This window comes from Mya arenaria, chromosome 1 (assembly GCF_026914265.1).
Source record: "Mya arenaria isolate MELC-2E11 chromosome 1, ASM2691426v1".
NCBI classification, from domain to species: Eukaryota; Metazoa; Mollusca; class Bivalvia; order Myida; family Myidae; genus Mya; species Mya arenaria.
The window spans coordinates 51,464,618-51,475,925 of NC_069122.1; the positions used below are offsets into that span (position 1 = coordinate 51,464,618).

The 11,308-nt window shown below is 32.0% G+C and overlaps 1 protein-coding gene across 9 annotated transcripts in view; it reads left to right on the forward strand.

The window, feature by feature from the left end:
* LOC128234879 (zinc finger CCCH domain-containing protein 10-like) overlaps positions 1–11,308 on the forward strand; it is a 220,587-nt gene that overhangs the window by 129,143 nt on the left and 80,136 nt on the right. For 7 of the 9 annotated variants that reach the window (XM_052949819.1, XM_052950260.1, XM_052949511.1 and 4 more), the window contains 2 exons: positions 3,275–3,329; positions 5,144–5,202. The gene's annotated coding sequence lies outside the window, so the exon portion shown is untranslated. The remainder of the gene's footprint in view (positions 1–3,274; positions 3,330–5,143; positions 5,203–11,308) is intronic. The other 2 variants (XM_052949595.1, XM_052949966.1) reach the window with 1 other exon arrangement.

Below are 11,308 nucleotides of genomic sequence, written 5' to 3' on the forward strand. Positions count from 1 at the left end.
TGTACGTGTTTTAGCTTGACTATTCGAAGAATAAGGAGAGCTATACTACTCACCTTGGCGTCGGCGTTGTCGTCACACCTTGGTTAAGGTTTTGCATGTAAGCACCTTTAAGTCATTATCTCAGTAAATACATCAGTTATTGCATTGAAACTTTGGATATGTATTCCCAACTATCTTACATACTAAATTAATGAAGTTAGATAACAATTATTTGAATATAATGCATATAATAGGCCTTTATTATTCGACTTAGAAATTCTGGTTAAGGTTTTGCGTGTAAGCACACATAGGTTAATATCTCAGCAACTACTTGAGGTATTGCATTGATACTTGATACAATGGTACTCAACCATCCAACCTACTAAATTAACCAAGTTAGATAACTCTAGTTTGCATTTAATGCAAATAATTGCCCTTTATTATTCGACTTAGAAATTCTGGTTAAGGTTTTGCGTGTAAGCACACATAGGTTAATATCTCAGCAACTACTTGAGGTATTGCATTGAGACTTTATACAATGGTAGTCAACCATCCAACCTACTTAATTAACCAAGTTAGATAACTCTAGTTTGCATTTAATGCAAAATAATTGCCCTTTATTATTCGACTTAGAAATTCTGGTTAAGGTTTTGCATGTAACCACATTTAAGTCAATATCTCAGCAAATATATCATGTATTGCATTAAAACATTAGATATATATTCCCAGACAACACTTTTTTGAATATAATGCAAATTATGGGCCTTTATTATTTGACTTAGAAATTCTGGTTAAGGTTTTGCATGTAAGCACACATAGGTTAATATCTAAGCAATTACTTGATGGATTGCATTGTGACTTTATACAATGGTACTCAACCATCCAAATCTACTTAAATAACCAAGTAAGATAACCCCAGTTTGCTTTAAATTAAAATAAAGGCCCCTTTGTTATTCGACATAGAAATTCTGGTTAAGGTTTTGCATGTAACCACTTTTAAGTCAATACCTCAGCGAATACTTCATGTATTGCATTAAAACTTTACACACAGGCTCCCATCTACTTAACCTTCTTTTTAAATCAAGTAAGATAACTCTATATTTTATAATATAGAATTTTGGATCCTTTATTATGTGACTTAGAAATTCTGGTTAAGGTCTTGCATGTTAGCACACATAGGATAATATCTCAGCAACTTTTTGATGTATTGCATTGAGACTTTATACAATGGTATTCAACCACTCAACTTAATTGAATACCCAAGTAAGATAACTGTATTTTGCAAATAATGGCCCTTTATTATTAGACATAGAAATTCTCGTTAAAATTATGCATGGAAACACATTTATGTTCATATCTCAGCACACCATGTATTGCATTGAAATCTAATCTAACAGTGATCCATCCATGTTTAGCCAAAACTTTTCAATCTATACATTGAAAAGCGGCGAAATAGTCGAGCGCGCTGTCTCTGTGACAGCTCTTGTTTGAATAACAATAATTCAGTGCTAAAATTGACAGAATTAAGCAAGATAACTATATAGAAAATAGTGTTATTATAGGTCCAACTACCTTTTCATGTTATTAAATGTGCATGATAAATGCTATATAATGAATACGTTCAAACATTTAAGAGGAGTTCTGCATTTTGAAGGAAATGATATGCCTTAAGTGAATTATTATTCCTATATAAGCACTGATGCACATTATGTCATTTAAAGAAAGATATTCTTTTTATTTGGGACATCAAGAACCACTTTGCAGAAATTTGGTTATTAAATATGTGGAAGTTTTTCACTGGGCTGAAGACTGGTTTGTCTTGCAGTCATTTTTCTTTCCGTCCTAAGAACTTACCCATGCAGAAATTATTTTAATGTTTTTTCAAATCCTAACAATTCCTATGATTTCTTAGCAAAATTACCAATGTTTTCTCATTTGCAAAACATTGGAATTCTTTGGAATAGACAATCCTAACAAATCCAAAGAATTCTTAAGACTTCTTTGGATATTTATATTGGAAAAGAAAGGAAAAGATTGGAATAATAATCCAAACGTATCCTAGCTTTTCTGAATTGGAAGAAGTTGTCATTACTTAGAAATGCAACCATTTTTCTGTAAAATGAAAATCCAAACATTTGGATTAGTTAGGAATTTAGTATCATGACATTGAGCACATAGGACAACTTACTCTATAAGAATTCAACAGTTTCCTTTTTCAGATTTTTTTCAATATAATGTCTAATGTTTACCAATGGTATTGATTAATATTTGTGAGTAGTATTTTGTTATCACCTGTTGCACAGAATTCATCAAAACATCAGTTGATGAGGTATTTTCATGAACCTAACTTCTTGAACTTGAATCATCGAAATTAAATGAATGTGATGAACTGTTTAACCATTTAAAAGATGAGACGACCAGCAGAATATAATAAGATGCATCAGCAACAGGCAGATAGTTGAGGTAGCTGTGGTTACAACTGACTGTTGCATTTAGAGTAACACTATTGGCCCAGTCATAACCCAAAGATTATAAATAAAAAAATAAATAACATGCTTAAAGAAAATTCCATATCAAAATAACATGAACATTGAAATTAAATTTATTTTAATTAAAGCACCACATATATCATATGTATCATGTAAGGTGCCATGGATTGTTCCACTCACAGGTGATTGTCACATTGCCTGGATACAGTAATATATTTTTATAATTTTTTATATATTTTTTATATTTTTATTATTTATTATTTCGGTCAAGATAGTGAATATATGTCATTTTAAAAAAAAATATTACTAAATTTTTCCATGAAAAATTGTGGAATATTTTTTAAAATGATATATATTCACTATCTTGACAAAAAAAAAATATTTAAAAAAAAAAAAAAAAAAAATATTTAAAAAAAAATAAATATACCTGTATCCAGGCAATATGACGAGCACCTGTGGTAAACACTGGTTAATTAGTTGCCAAACAAGTTAAATGTACCTTCTTTCAAGGTTCACTAAACTAAAACGACCCTACAATTATTGACAATGACGCAAGGCGATGTCCAGAGTTTTTCTTCCAACTTTCGGTTTCGCTTACGTCTTTATTAATTAGAAATAAAATTAGATGGACCATGATCTCTGAGAATGGGGAAAAATGCAATTGATTTGCTTGTAATTGATTGTCTCTCAAATATAATTATAAGACAAAATATTTTGTATAAAACTCATTTTTTTGCAAATTTAAAATTCTGAATTGATCTCTTTGAGTATTAAAGTTAGTATGATAAATTTCTCTTTATTTTCAGGATAACCAGATGAAGCAGATGATGCAGATTGCAGACACCATGTAACATGATTCAGGTAAGTTTCTTTGTTTTATGTTTTCACAATTTTGACAAATTATAAAAAGGAATTCAAATGCTCAAAATGCCAGCAGCAATTATATAGAGAGAGAGACACACACTTATAATTTACGAGGGTCATACCCGAAGTTGCCTGTCAGTTTTTGCAGTTTTTCAAAATTTATACATATGTGTCTATGATCATAAAAAAATTATGAAAATGTATATGTGTATGACAACATGGTCCTTAGGCTGGTTTGCTGAGTAAATCAGTATTAAATTGTGTTTATTTGCATATAAAGATTCGATTGTGTTTCCTGACAAAATGTTATATTTCTAGTAATAAATCAATATTTCTCAACCTAGAATATATGTCAGGAGTTTTTTATATGTGTGATAAAACCATGTCATGCTGTTAAATCGGCTACAGCTTGCTTCCAATTATAGAGGGATTATAAGATGTTACCCTGGCCTCACTGTACTATTAACTAAGTACTTTGGAATTAAGTGAATAGTGTGAATATTAATAGATGCTGAAAGAGTTATATTCTGTGGATTTTGTAGGATAATTACATTTGACTCCAATATGTAGGGAAGTCAGCAAAAATGATGCAGGTGAGGGAAAATGTTGTTATTATAGGGTTAATACACCCAATATATATGTGTATAGATGGTAACGACCGAAAAAATGTGTATTATTGCTATAGCTATTATTGCATAACATACACACCTGAGTCACCATGTACTTTTGTGGTTAAAAAAATGTTTAAAGTCATTAAATTGCAAAAAAAATCAGTTCCAAATAACTTTCTTAACAGGTACTTGTGTGAGTCCTCATAAGCAGTGTTTTGAACAAAGTCTTACAATACCCTCGATCAATAAACGACAGTTGCAATTTTGCAATGTTGAACATTTCTTTGTTCATTGCATATATGTCGTAATGGAATCATGTTGATATAAGTAGTTTGCTTTGAATCAAATCAGCACAAATAGCATCAGTCAAGAGGAGCTGGGAATGCAAAATTGCAAATTCAGGACGCTCAGTGTCCACTGTTACAATGCGGGCCCTGATAGCACATATGTAAAAATAATCAGTTGTTAACAGCATGTGAGTTTACCAAATAATGCATTTTTTCCACAGATGACCCCCTAGCTTTTGCTGGCTAACACGCCCCCGTAATGGACTGAAACACACAATTTCTGCATCAATATAATAATAAAATTCATAACATTTAGACAACTTTATATTCGCCGGATCTGCGGTTTCCAGTCATTGCACTCAACTATTAGAGAAATTTCATACCGTCTGTGACTCACTCTCGGTACCTATTGCGTAAACTATATTGAAGAAACTTGATCACCTTTAAATATTATAAGGAAATAATAAAATAAAATCATCAACTTAATGTTCAAATAATACTGTTCATAAATTCTCATTTTATAGGATCATAAACAATGTCGACCAACATTGACATCTTCGTAATAATTAACACATTATAGTCATTAATACGCGATCCATCAATATCGCGAAATTGGCAGTTTTTACAACCAGGTTTATTACTGTCATTTGTTGTGATTATTATTTTATTACCCAGTGGGACATTATTGTTACAGGTTATGATTGGCAAACATGTAATAATGCTTGTCGTTGGGACGATATTGGTGTGAAGTGAAGGTCATTCCAATAAATCTGACCATATTGACAAACTGTTGGTTATGCCATAAATAATTGCTAAAACAAGATCAGAGCAGAAGTTATATCCTGATAAATTGCTGTTCTCTGTACTGAAGAATATTTAGCTAAATAGTTTAATAGTTTGCTGTTTTTTTTAGATAAACTTTTGATCATTCAAAATTTGGACAAGACCATCATTGGAGTTGAGTGAATTAAGGTAATAATTTTCATGTAATAATGTAATAGATGCTTGCTCTGACATATCAGATCTGTTATACTTAAAGGTTGAAACTCGATGGAAGATGTGTTAATTTAAATGTATGTCAGACTTTCAACTTCATTTAAGTTTAATTAAAATGATGGATTTCTTTTCTAATGCAGATTATTGTAGAAATCTTGGAATTTACAGATTCTGACCCATGTGTCCTAAAAATTCTTGATCCTTGTTTATAAAGTGATTATTGGTAACTTGCACTTGTTAATGTTTTTCCCATGGAGGTGGAGCGGTGTTTGGCATGGTGGGGCCGGGAGTGGCGGTTGGGGGGGGAGTAGAGGGGCAGTTTTAATGGCATATACTAAGCAGATTTAGACCAACTGCTAATTTTGTTGTCTATTTCCTAACATTGGAGCCAGAAATTTGTTGTCACCTGGGGTCCAAGGTGTTTTAGGCATAAAAGCATTAATAGCCTTGTCTTTTGACCAAATTGTGGACTTATTTTAATTGCATAGGTCTGTCTAAAACCTGACTTGTCAGGAATTAACTGTTGTCTGAAGCACCCAGAGCTGTTTGCCACTATAAACATACAATTGTTTTATATTTAAACAGTTTATATTCAAGCCTTTTAGAGGGTTGAGTATTTCTGATGATTTATTTATACTGCAGGAATAATGATGAAGTATATACAGATTTAAAGACCAATGTTGAGCATTTATAACATAAAAAGGTAAACTACAAAGAGAAATATTTTCCTTATTAGGTAATTGTGCACGGATATGATACATTCGATACCAAAAGTCGCCACTTGATAATTTGATAATGCTCATTTTTATTTCATTGTGTATTATATAAGTCAGAAATGACAACTACATTCACCCAAGGGTTATTTTAAAGTTTCTTTTTGTAATTTACTGTTGAATAATAAGTCGAGATATTGTACTTATTTAACTTTTATTGTAGATTTTGTTGATGATAAATTGTTTGAGATAATATCTAAAACAATATATAGCTAAATGTATATTTATGATGTCTGAGAGAGTTGAAAGATAATGGGGTGTCCATAACAAGAAAAAAATACTTTATCGAGGCAATTTATTGTTTCTTTAGGTTGTCAATGGCTATGGAATATTATGTTTAATGTATTTAAAAAAATGTATCTTATAGAGAATGTTGACTTTAATAACAAACCCCATTGAAAGGTACACAATTTGATGTTTTTTTCTGGTTTAATTTGAAATCTGCTAAAATTACTTGAAAATTTATTAAAAGCAAAATAAGAAATTGCTAAGCTGCAGCTGCATGTATATGATCATATTTAGTTGCAATTAGATCCACTCAGGTTTCATTGTGTTTTATAGTGACTGGCAGCAGCCTAAAAAAACATTTTAGTTAATTGTTTTACTAAACCCATACTGGTTATGTATCCTTTTATGAGTTGCAGTTAATGGCCTTTAATTAGGCACAGAATACAGGTTGATGCAAAAAAAATAATGAATGCACTATTAATTAACACTGTGTTCCATCATTCCACTTTAAATGATCAAAATAAAAAAATGCCTATTAAGGTACAGATGAAAAATATATTTAGCCATGTTTGGTCGCTTATTTAACTAGGGAATTTGTGGCTACTGTTATTAATTAAAAAAAACACAACGTATTTAAAGGTTAATATTTTTTTAATACAAATCTTATTTGCAATTTTATAATAATGTGCATTTTGCAGATCTTCATGCATTATTAGATAGTCATGGTTCACGTGTTTTAACATTCACCATTACTAAATCAATTTTGACCAAATTAGGAACAAAAATTATACCCTTTATGATAATGCATCGTCTAATATTATACAGTATAAAAACTGTCATATTGATAGAAATAACTTATTTATTAGAATTTTTCATTTTTAACTGAGATTTAGATTCGGTCAAAAGGAGATTATAATAAACAAAACATATCATTTCTTATTGTGAAGATAATTAAATGTGAATGAACGAATTTTTATTAATATGTATAATGCATATATGAACTTTGTGTACATGACTGTGGGTTGTAACTTGTAAGTGAGAAACCATGCAATCATGAAATAATGCTCATCATTTCAATATATTTTTGCTATCAGATAGCAACTGTTGAAAATCGTCAAAGGTGACTTTTGTATTCCTAGCAATACTCAGCCCTTGTTATTTTTTTTTTTTTTTGTTCTTTTACCCCGTAAATCATTAGTGAATAACAGAAAAAAGATATGAAGACCATGCAGAGACACTACTATAGACACTATAATAATTTGAGGGTTGCACTTATTTCAGTGAGTCAGTTGGAAAACATCAAACAACTAAGTTATTATTAGTGGCCTCTTAGTTAAGTGTTCCGACTGAACTGAATGGATGTTACCTTTCATACAGATGGATTTTATCTCACCTTATTTTTATTAACAAAACTGTTTATGAATTCAGTACTCAATTTATTCAGCTGCCAGATATTGATGGGAGAAATAAGTGGAACTATAGGCTTATTGCATATGCTAGCTAAGCCAAATTATTAATCAAGTATAAACAAATTATCCCTTTAATTATGGAAAAATGTATTCGGAGACAGGCACAAATAAACGATTAGAGTACTTTGTTTATATTCCCGGTATACTGCCAGCCAAGAATGAATGGGAAATACAGAAAACGGCTGTTGAAATGTTGGATATGTTTGTTTTGGAAGAACACCCTTAATCTTCATGTCAGCTGGAATGCTTTTCAAGAATGGTCGAATTTCAAATACAAAAGGGTTTGTATTTTGTAATCTGAGTTTTTTCTTATGTTTCACTTTCAGATGATTTTGGTACTTTCCATTATAAAATGGAATTTATTTTCCTCAATAGTCCGGAGCATGATTCACATAAAGGGATAAAAAATAAATTATCTCGTCAAAAAGTGTACTTTAGCAGTAACAAAACATAGTTGGTAATTCAGGACAGCTACCTTATAAAGTTACAGTGGCCATCAATAAAATATTAGGCTGTTACATAATGATTCCATGTTACTGGCAAATGTAATGTTATGCATTGGTAATGCCTTTTTAAGCCCCAAAAGGACGGCATATAGTAATCAGACAGTCTGGTTTCTGATCACTATAGCTTGCACGCCAAGGCCCACGACCTTGATAGGCAGGTTGAACATGAACAGTAGAAGAATGCTATCACTTTCTAGGTCAAAGGTCATGGTTACCCTTCAATGAAAACGCATTTTCGATCAATAACTAACAGCATCCGGTATAAGTTTGCAAATCCGGTTTACTTGCAAACTTAGTTTTTTTATTATCTTAGATATCAACTTCAAAAGCGACACATAGAAAGTTTGTCCATTAAATTAGAAATATTTTAAGTAAAATTAAAAAAAAAGTTTTAAGAAATATGAAAATTTTAATTCCAAAATTGATTTCTCCCGTTGGCCACCAATTGGATTTTAGGTCCCCCGCGGGGTTTTGGCAAACTCCAATTGGAGAATTTTCCATATGAGCCAAAACGGGGGAAAAAATCAGCAATTTGAAAAAAATCAAATATTACAATTTGGAACAGAAAATTACATTTCTATTTATGTTTTGAGTACTAGAGTTATTACCTTTATTAAAATCTAAAAAAAAAATCAAAAATTATGATTTTGTAAAAACGGTTCTCCAATTGGAGAAATTTCCAATTGGAGAATTCCACAGTCAGTTTCTATTGATAAAATTCACCAATTGGAGATACAGAAGTTGGAGAACACAGAAGTTGGAGAAATCACCAGTTGGAGATTTCCACAGTATTACAGCTGCTGGGTTAAAAAAAAGTTGGGATATATACGTGTCATCATATAATTGCTAATTAATTTAATATTGATAGAATATTCAAGAAAATAACAAATGCAAGATGTTAGTTGTTACCTGATTTCGCGTATACCATCGGCATTTTCAACTTGTGTGTAATCTAAAGCAGTTTTATTATATACAACTGCGTCAGATGTGTAGTTTTATTATTCCTTTTCAGAAAACTGTTTTATCAAAATGCATATTTCACTAATAAATCTAAAAAATCAAACTGTTTGCTTAATTTTGCATTTTCCAAAGATACTTCCTGGTGGTACTTGGTTATAATATTGAAATTTTAATCGACTTTAAGGTTAGAGAACACTGAATGTATTCCTTAAGACCACTCAGTCAAGGATTACCCGTGAAAGCGCAAGCACTTGCTTCAAACAGGGTCCTTTAATTATTTTTCAAAGCACCGATGAAGGGGTACAACTTTCATTGGTTAAATCTAACTAAACTAAAATAAACAAGCTCGATTTTGCTAAAGGTGATTCTCGAGTCCGTTCCGTGGCTAGAAACTGTTACTGTGTCATTTTTGAGAGGCCATCCATGAGATAGTACCCCTGGTAGGGATCGAACCCACATAGTCATGGGTAAGAAGCAGAAACCTACACCACTAAACCACTTTCATCCTTAAAGTACCGAGAGGCAGGCATCACGCGGCAAAGGGATCGAGCTAAATGGACCATGGAATAAACCCACGACTACGACTTCAATAGGCTACGCCTTAACCAATAGGCTACGGAGACGGTATTAATGCATGTACTCAATTGCAGATTCAGGGGGGGGGGGGGGGGTGAGTCAGTCGTCCGTTTATACATTCTTAGTCAATAACGGGGAAAATACAATATTAAGATAAAAATGCCCTATTTCGGACTATAAATTAGAGGAGTACACCTACCCCGGCCCAACATTTTAAGCCATTCAATTTCTGTTCTGAAGGAGGGGCGGATGTGGAAAGATTGAGCCAATGAGTTTCTGTAATCAGAATTGTTGTTTCATAATGTTATAGTTTCTTTAAACAGTTTAAACGTTTTAGGACATCGAAATAAACAGACGCATGTTCAGTTTAAACATACTCTGTATACAACGTTCTCGTACTCCAGTGCGATGATGCTATGCATTATATTTATCATCCGACCTCTGATGAACAGGAATAACAACGTTTAAAAGCTATTATTTATACAATTATGATCATCTGACTGACTATCTGCCAAAACATTTCTGTTTAAAGAGACTCTCTCATGTTTTAACACCAGACATATTTTTTTTCTCGTAATGCATCTGAACACTTATATTTATTTTACTCCTTGGTACTAAATTTGCAGAAATAATAGTAACCAGGTTGATTTTCTTTTATACTTCAATTGCATTTTTAAAAAACGATGGGAGCAAGCCCATGCCGGTGCAGATAACACATACTCGAAGATTATGTCAATCAATTCATTGTGCAACAGCCTTTTGTTGAATCGTGTTTGTAACGCATTTCAAAATTTTGGACTTCAAAGACTATATATTTTAGCACATATCAACATTTAGGGTTCCAGCCACCAATAGCTTAGCTTTAACACTTAGTTTGATTCACAATACTTTATTTCGTAATAACAAGCTATAAAAAATCCAAGTAAAAGATGCATTTTCAAAACCCTGTACGCTTCGCTTAAATTCACTCAAATACTCAAGTGAGAAAGATTTAAAAAAGTATGTCATAAACATATCCCTTTAGCGGCTGAGGAAGCCGGTCCAAACCATTCACATACTAAAAAACTGAGTTTCTTAATATATAAATCTCTTATAAATTTGCCAAATAAAATTCAACATGGGTGAACAATTATTAAAAAATAACGTATTTTATGTATTGCAACATATTTATAAAAAGATAAAGTCAATTGAATCAAATGAATATTTTCAATGTACTTTCTTTCCCGCGGTAAGTGGACTTTTCATCTTACTCCAACAAGTGAGGAGTATGGTTGATTCTCTTCGTGACTGAAATAAACATTTTTAAATCTAGTCCATATTAACATCCCCTTTAGATTCTTTGACGATTGCATTTTCCATGGGAGATCACTGCGTAGGATAATCATACAAGTGTTGTTTAGCCACACTGTTGTTTCAATAATGTCAGGGGCGTAGCTACCCCTCTATTCATGTGGATTCATAAATGTGCTGGGGGGTTTGGGGGCATGCCCCCCTCAGAAAATTTTGAAAACCATGGTGCAATCTAGTGCATTCTGGGCGTTTCGATGTGCATTATTTTGTACTGGAAAAT